We start from the raw sequence: 9,156 nt of genomic DNA, 5'->3' as shown, positions 1-9,156 counted from the left end.
TCAAAGGAGTGGAAAGATGACAAAATTGTACCTCTTCATAAGGGAGGTGACAGAACTCAAACATCGAATTACAAGCCAATCTGTGTATCAGGTATTGTGGTTAAAGTATTGGAGAGGTTAGTGAGAATCAGGATCCAGAATTGGGTTGACAACAGAGGTATTATCTTTGATGGACAGCACAGATTTGTATGGAAATAAGTAATTTACTCACTTATTATGATAGATGCATTGGATGAAGGAGATGAATATACAGTAGTATACTTAGATTTTGCAAAGACTTTTGATAAATTACCACATGATAAGCTGATAGTTAAACTACAGTGGATTGGGTTGGATATTAGACTAGTGCATTGGATTGGCTATCTGATAGGTATCAGAAGCTGTGTGTGGGGGAGCAATATACTGGAAGCGGAAAATCACTAGTGGTGTGCCTTGGGAGATGTTTTAGGACCATTGCTGTTTATCCTGTATATTAATGATATTGGGGACAATTTGAATAGGGATATTCAGTTGTCTGAAGATGATGCAAACTTGGGATGAACTATAAGGAATAGAGCAGATATTTTCACCAAACAAGAAGACTTGAATAAATTGGATGAATGGCCATGGGAGTGTGGAATGCCAGTTCAATGTTGCAAAATGTAAGGTTTTAAAATTTGGGAAACAAAGATGGGATGTAGAATTTACGTTTGGTGGAGATATATCGTTGGAGGTGGAGGAAATAAGAGCTCTTGGGGCAATGGTGGATAAGGATCTAAAATTTAGAGGACACACTGCCAAAATTGTGAGAACAACACAATGAATTGTGGGAATGACATGAGGGACACTGACTTGTAGAAGTAAGAAAATTCTGGTTTCATTGGATAAGGCCTTGATTAGGCCATATGGACTACTGTGCACAGATTTGCTAACCTGGTTTTCCAAACGACAAAGAGATGTTGAAAAGGGTCCAGAGGTGATTGATTATGGTACTGTCTGATCTCTGGAATATTGAATATGAAAAAAGGTTGAGAAGATGCAATTTACAGTGTCTAGTGGATAGTAGGAAGTGGGGTGATAGGATAGAGATATACAAGTTGGCAAGGAGTAGTTAATCTTGAAGAGGATTTTCATATTATGGAGAGAGAATAGGAGGCCATCTCTGGAAGCTGTATAAGGAGGGTGTGAGCAAGGCTTTTTTTTTTTTTTTTGTATGGAGAGTTGTGAATGATTGGAATACAATGCCTGAGAATGTGATGCTGTAGAGCAGCGCTTCCAGAACTGTGGGCCATGCCCCCCCTTGGGGGGCATTAGTTTTTGTTGAGGGGGCCGTGAAATAATGAAAACAAATTTAAAATGTTTTAAGACTAAGTGTGCCATGTCAAATGTGTATATAAGATGCTAAAAATGTAATATTTGTATTTGATTTTTGCAATATTTTCTGTGTATGTTTTGTATTGAATATAAATACAACAAATATTATAATAATATATGCCTGAAATACAATTTTTTTTTTTTTACTGGGGCCGTGAAATATTTTAATTTTTCCAAGGGGGGCCTTTACATCCAAAAGTTTGGGAAGCACCTGCTGTTGAGAATTCGAATGTATTTAAAGCATGGTGTGATGAGCTGTGTATATGAAGGGACCACCCACAATGAGTCTTTGACTTCATGAGGATCCTGGGATAATAATAATAATGATATACGAGTATATATAGCGATGATATATAATAATAATATATAGCACCCATGTAGTGCAATTGGAAGAAGAGTGAAACATTACAACCTTCAATTGGAAAAGACCCGAGTTTGATTCTTGTCGTGATGAGAGGAATCTGTATATGGAATTTTTCAATTGAAGGTGAGTTAGCCCATTTCATATGGAGGTAGCAGGTTTTTTTTTTATCCCAGACACTCAAGTTTTTTATCCCACATACAGAAAAATCAGCCAAGAGAACTTGCAATTTACAGACAAAAATTACTGTTGTTTGGACGGTAGATGCCGTTGATGATAGTAGTGTTGTAAATGGAGAATTAAGTGGTTGGGAAGATGGTAAGATGTATGTAGAGGTGTATAGAGTAAAGTAGAGTACTCTTTCATAATGAGTATTTGGACTCCTTAGAATTGTCACATTGTAATAATAATAATAATAATAATATGTACAGGTAATCGGAGAGGGCTAGGATCAAAAAGTTCAACTGAAAATAGCAATATTCTCTATGATAGCCAATATTTGTTTGTTAAAGAAAGGTCATTTTAGTAATCTACTTAAGCAATAACAAGATGGTAAATGTAGTAGACAAGGGGATATAGTGATATTAGATTTTATGAAATCCTTTGATAGATTGCCATATTGCAAGTTGGAAATTAACTGGAACACATGGGGGTTATATAACAGATTAGTGAGTTGAATAGGGTTGGCTGTTGGATAGGTATCAACAAGTTGTGTATGGGTGGAGGGGGAGGTCAGTAGCCTGAAAGAGGAAAAGCCATTAGTTGATTTTATTTGTATGTTATGAGATGGGACAAATGATACAAAGTTAGGGAGAATTATGAGAAATATAGCAGAGTTTGTGATGTTGTGGAAAATTTGAACTGACAATGTGATGTGAGCAAGTGAGTAGAGCTATTAGTTTAATGTTACAAAGTATTAGGTTTTGAAATTTAGTAGGCAAAGAAGATGGTCCAGAGATGACTAAGGCACCGACAAGTCTCTGTAATGTGAGATATGAATATGCACAGAGAATACCATTTGCAGAGCCTTGTGAATAGCAGGATGAAGGGGGGGGTATGATTGAAATACAGTGAGAGGTTGTTACTTGTTTCTCATTTCCTTGCTCACACAATCCTTATACAGCTTTCACAGATGTTTTCTTGTTCTATCACTATCTCCTCCCTATTAATCAGGTAACATAAAGTTGCTCTCATGGATAGTGGAATGTATTGCCTGAGAGTGTGATGAATGCAGAAATGGCAAATTGAATGAGTTTAATGGACAGTTCAATAATCTTGTGTATAACAGTGATGTCCTCCTGCAATGAGTCTTTGACTCCATGGTAGTCTAATGTTAATAATAATAATAATTACAATGATGGCTACTAAAGCTGTGTAGGTCAAGTTGCTGAAAGAGCCTGTCTAGTATACTCAAAGTACTAGAGGATTAATAGTTTTATATTCTAAGTATTCTAACATCTACTGTTGAAAACATAAAGTTTATCTCTGTTCCTAATAACACAACACTATTTTAATCTTCTTCCATTCCTTAGGAACTTTTCCATTTGCAAGACCTTATTGAACAACAAGTAGTATAGACCAGAGTTCTACAAACCATCTATCGTAGTTAAACCATAAAAGAGTGTCCTGAAGGCAAGAAATGGAAATGCTGTGCTGGAATAGCATTCTATTACATTTACAAGTTTTCCTATCACCTGTTTAACTGGAGCACCACGGAATGAGTATCATCATCATTATTATTATACAGGTATTTCCATGGAGTCAGACGACTCATTGTGGGAGATCCATTTATTCACACAATAACTATTACACTTCTCATTAAACTCATTCACCGAATGAAGCACCCATATCCACCTTTGGCAATCCATTCCACTCATTTAACACCTTTCAAGCAAAAAAAAAAAAATGTCCTGACATCCTTGCTAATCACACTTTTACACAACTTCCACTGGTACCCCCCCCCCCCCCCCCCCCCCGTTCTCTCCCTTCCTGTTATATGTTCTGGATGAAAGATAAGCAATAGGTATGACATGTTTATGATGGAAGTGGACAAAAAAGTATGAAGTCTGGATTTTGCACAGTTATTCTTGTTGAAGTTTGGTGGTTGGTTGCAGCACCTGCATTTTTGTTTAATAACTATAAACACCTCTAACAAGAATACCTGAACAACTAACCCCATGAAGAATTAAGTGCACATGCATGCACACCCTTAACTATATTTACATCTTTTCCAAACTATGGAAAAGATACTGGGAACCAAGGAACTCCATTTAGTCATGCCCTAGTGAACAATTTAATTCAATTCCATACCAAGTGAATTTCTGTATAATGAATTTTATTTTCTCTGTATTTCACTGTAGTCAGGTGAAATCAGATTAGAGATTGTTATTATTCCTACTACTGCTTAATCTTCACAAAGATATAATATGTCATGGGAAATATCGGGGGAGAGGGAGGGAGTAAATATGTCATTTTTACCTTGTATGATACATTTTAGGGATATGCAATGTGCTGCTGCTGATTACTCGATTTAAAGAATGAAATACAAATACTTAATGCGTTTCCTTGAGAGAGCAAGTAGTTGATGAATAAACCAGAATTTAAGGTTCACACAAATCCAACTCTGCTTATGCAGCATAATTCATTTTCAAGTTTTAGTCCAGTCAGTTATGACTGTATTATTTTAACAAAGTGACTGTTTAATAATTCCACTGTAGTTTATACATTGATTGTATATAGTGGAAACTGCTGATTTGTATTTACAAAACTGCACTTTCCACTTATATAATATCCCCCCCCCCCCATGGCCATACAGAGAATTCCCTATAATTCCTTTATGGTCAGTTTGTTTGGGGCGATGACAATGATAAGTATAGAAGAAGTGACATTTTTATGCTTTATACTAATGCCAGGAGTATCCAGAATAAAAGCGAGGAATTGGTGCAGGTGATAGCGTCGGCCTGGCCAAAGATTATTGGGATCACTGAGATGTGGTTGATGGTAGATGATATAGTAAGAGGAATAGAAGTAGCAGGGTACAGCATTTTTTGGCAGGATAGGAGGGAAAAATGTGGTGGTGGTGGTGGTGGAGTGCTTCTTACGATAAGTTATGGCTTATGTCTTCTAAGAGTAGACCTTTGGAAGGCAGTGATATTAATGGTTTTGAAAGTATATGGTGTGAAGTACAGGTGAGCAAGACAGGATATTTAGTGGGATGTTGCTACAATCCAAGGAGTACAGAGGGTGGGGAGCAAGAGATGTTTAGGCAGTTGAGCTTGGCAAGTGCAAGAAGAAGAAGAATGATTGTTATGGGAGATTTTAACTACAGTAGTATAAGCTGGGATGCATGTAGTAATAAGGGAATGGAATTTCTAGAATTCTTGAGAGACAAATGTCTTAGGCAACATCTAATAGAGGAAACAAGAGTTTTGGATTTGGTCATAGCATCAGAAGAGCTGATAATAACTGAGATGACATCTCCCCCCCCCCCCCCAGTTGGAGAGAGGTTGACACTGAATAGACATGCAGGAGTATCAGAGAAAAGGGAACACGGAATTATAAGGCAGGTGATTATAATAGTCTTAGATATCAACTTGGGGCAGTTCCATGGAATTGATAGGCCAGGATATCATTGGTGCTTGGGAAATGGGAAATTATTCCATGAGTGAAGAAGTAAGCACAATTTGGTGTAAAGTAGATGACAAACAATATCAAATGGGAACTGCAGGTGAAAAAGAGGTTATGGAAGAGATATAAGGAGAGGGGTGGAGAGCAGATGCATGAAGAATATAACACTCAGGTCAGGAGAGTGACTAGTATGGTGAAGAAGGTAAAACTGGAATATGAGAAGAGATCACCACTAAGATCCAAAGAAAATACTAAGGAATGTTTTTTAGCTATGTGGCCATTAAGATGAGAAATGATTGTGGAAGAATGACATTGTTTGATAAAAATGGGAATAGAGTGACTGATGCAGAGGACATAGTGGAGTTGTTCAACGAGCACTTTATTGGAATATTTCATCCTGGAGAAGAAGGTTTTAATACCAGAGGGATAAGATAGGTTTGAGGTTTAGAAGTGAGTGTGTTTGAAATACTGAGTACTCTGGATGTCAGTAAAGCAGTGGGAATGGATGGTATTTCATCACGGATTTTTAGAGAATGTGCTAAAGAACTGACAGCTCCTTTGACCTGGCTTTTCAATGAAAGTCTGGCAATGGGAAAGGTACCCCCAAGGAATGGAAGGAAGGTAAGATAGTGCCAATACATAAGGATGGTAACAGACTGGAAGTGTCTAATTATTGACCAGTTTACATTTTTGAAAATTATGGAGACAACTACTGTGTTTGAATAAAAACTTTAGTTTAATATAACTAAAATCTACATGCAACGTTTCGACCTTTATGTCAAGGTCATCTTCTGGAGCATACACACTATACATAGAAAACAAGCTACACTACAATCAAAACAGTTTTGATTGTAGTGTAGCTTGTTTTCTGTGTATAGTGTGTACGCTCCAGAAGATGACCTTGACATAAAGGTCGAAACGTCGAATGTAAATTTTAGTTATATTAAACTAAAGTTTTTATTGAAACACGGTAGTTGTCTCCATAATTTTCAAAAATGTATTCAGATCATCTTGTAAGCTTAAAAGAAAGGATATAGGACAGTTTATGTGTCATCAGTAGTTGTTAAGGTCTTGGAGAAATTAGTGAGGAACTATATATAGCGTTGGGCAGATGAGGGTAATGTTATCTGTGAGAATCAATATGAATTTGTTAAGGGATGCTCTTGGTGAAGCAATATGATTGCCTTTTATAATAAAGTGATAAGAGCAGTTGATGAGGGAAAGGCATACACTGCCATTTTTTTGGATTTTGCAAAGGCATTTGACAGGGTGCCACATGATAATCTGATATTTAAGTTACAGCACACAGGTTTAGATGTTGGGTTAGTCAACTGGATTCAGGATTGGCTGTCTGATGGGTATCAGAGAGTTGTGGTATGGTGGGGCAATATCAAGGAAGCAGAGGTTACAAGTGGGGTTCCACAGGGCTCAGTATTGTTTAACCTTTATATCAATGACATCGTCAATGGATTGCAAGGGGATATTCAGTTGTTTGCAGATGATGTGAAGCTCGGAAGGGTTACTAGTAATAATACAGATGTGGTAGCCCTGCAAGAGGATTTGAATAAACTAGACAGATGGGCAAATGAATGGGGGTCAGTTTAATGCAGCAAAATGTAAAGTGTTGAAGTTTGGGATACATCGATGGGAGGCTGCATACTTGATTGGAGAAGCTGTACTGGAGGAAGTAGGGGAGAGAAGAGATGGATCTGGGAGTGATGATCAATAGAAAACTGAAATTTAGGGGGCATATTGCAAAAGTGGTGAAGGTAACCTAGAGCAGCGCTTCCCAAACTGTGGGCCGTGACCACCTTGGGGGCCTTAGGTTTTGTTGAGGGGGGCCGTGAAATAATGAAAACAAATTTAAAATCTTTTAAGACTACGTAGATTTTTTTATTTTAAAAGAAACGTATTTAACTTTTATTATTTATTATTTCTTTTTTGTTTTTTTTTATATTTTAATGGAAAAATTCACACATTGGTGTTGGTTCACAAACTTTGCTTCCTGTGTATTTCGGCGCTTAATGAATATTAGTAAATATTGCTTATTCATATGTTTCATTTCAAAGCAGTGGTTAATTGTATTTACTTCGAATGCTCTCTCCAGGGAAGCTCCAAATCTTCCTGTCCCTTTCATCATGCGTTCGTAATCAGGGACTGTTGATATTGACTTTATATACATATCAAAACTCATTTTATATTATCACTGTCATCCGAGCTAGTTTTCTGTTACCAATAAAAGTTTCGCATATACTTCACACATGAAAAAAGCAGCTTAAACAAGTTCATGTGGGGAGATAGTAACTCGCTTGCAGTGGTAAACAATATGCCCTCCCTAACAGCCACTATACTGCAGAGGCAATAAAAACAAGTACTTTTATTATGCCAGTGAATAAGGTATGAGGAGTCTGTGTAATATATTTCTCAACAAATAGTGCAATTAGAGACAACTGGGATAAAAACACACTAATTAATGAATCACATGTTCCCCCATACAGAAACTATGCTGTATAGACTGAAACAAAACCATATGTTGCATGGGCAAACACAGTATCTAACTAAAAACTATTGTTATTAATTAGATGTGTGTGAGTTCGATTTCCCAAGGCAGCAATAAAATTCAACCGAACGTGTTAAAATTCGTAAAAGTGTTAAAACTAAGTAATATATATATAAAATGAATGTTATGGCAGTTTCACATATGGAATTCGGTTGAAGAGAGTTAGCATTTCAACTCAATTGTCAGCTATGCTTTTATCTTTCAGTTGCGCGATCTTTTGTTAATACCGCACCAATCATATGCACGTTTTAATAACCTGCCTTTGCTGTCTGTTTCGTGTTAGGCTTAATTACCGTAAAGAGAGAAAAGTCACAAAAGAGAAAAATGTTCCTGGTCCGGGGATTCCCTTATTCAGGTAATATTCACTAATTTCATGTTATCAGTTTGTGGTGTGCCAGTATCGGTAAGTGGTGATATTATTTGATCTATTCTACGTTAAAAAATTTAACCCTGAGATGGATAAGTGTCTGATGAAAAATGAAAAAAAAATCCCGTGGACAAACAGAAGAAGCAGAAACATACTCAAAAAAAAAAAGGACAGTATTTCATATTTTACCAGAACAGCCCACATCGTCTTCAGAACGAAACGGTAAGAGGCAAAAAATGTAATATATGCATTTGATTTTGCAATATTCACTGTGTATGTTTTGTATTGAATATAAATACAATAAATATTATAATAATATATCTCTCTATTACGATGTTTTTTCGAAGGGGGCTGCGAAATATTTTAATTTTTGCAAAGGGGGCCCTGACATCCAGAAGTTTGGGAAGCACTGACCTAGAGGATTGCTGCAATACTGAGAAGGACGCTGACATACAGAGATAAAAGAGTTATTGTTTCCATTGTATAAGACCCTGATCAGGCCACACACTATTGTTCTCAAATTTTGTCCCCCAGATTTGAAGGGATAAGTTAACTGTGGAGAGGGTGCAGAGGTGGATAACAAAGATTTCAGGACTATACAATGTTAATTATGATGATCGGCTGAGGGAATGTGGACTGCAGAGTTTGGTGAACAGAAGGAGGTGATATGATCGAGAGTTTTAAACTGTTGAGAGGCAATTACAGGATGGACACTGGGGAGTTCTTTCACTTGGTGGAGCAGCAGGAAGGAGTGATGACAAGAGGCCATTGCTAGAGAGTATGAAAGGAAGCTGTGAGCAAGAGGGTGAGGAGTGGCTTCTTTGCATGGAGAGTGGTGGAGCTGTGGAATGCATTGTCTGATTAGAGTGGTGAGAGTAAGAATCGTCA

The sequence above is a fragment of the Typopeltis vanoorti genome, chromosome 24 (genome assembly GCF_054136105.1).
Source record: "Typopeltis vanoorti isolate ZY-2024b chromosome 24, IOZ_Tvanoo_1.0, whole genome shotgun sequence".
Lineage (NCBI taxonomy): Eukaryota > Metazoa > Arthropoda > Arachnida > Uropygi > Thelyphonidae > Typopeltis > Typopeltis vanoorti.
The sequence above is the reverse complement of the archived record's forward strand: the minus strand, read 5'-3'. Positions refer to the sequence as shown.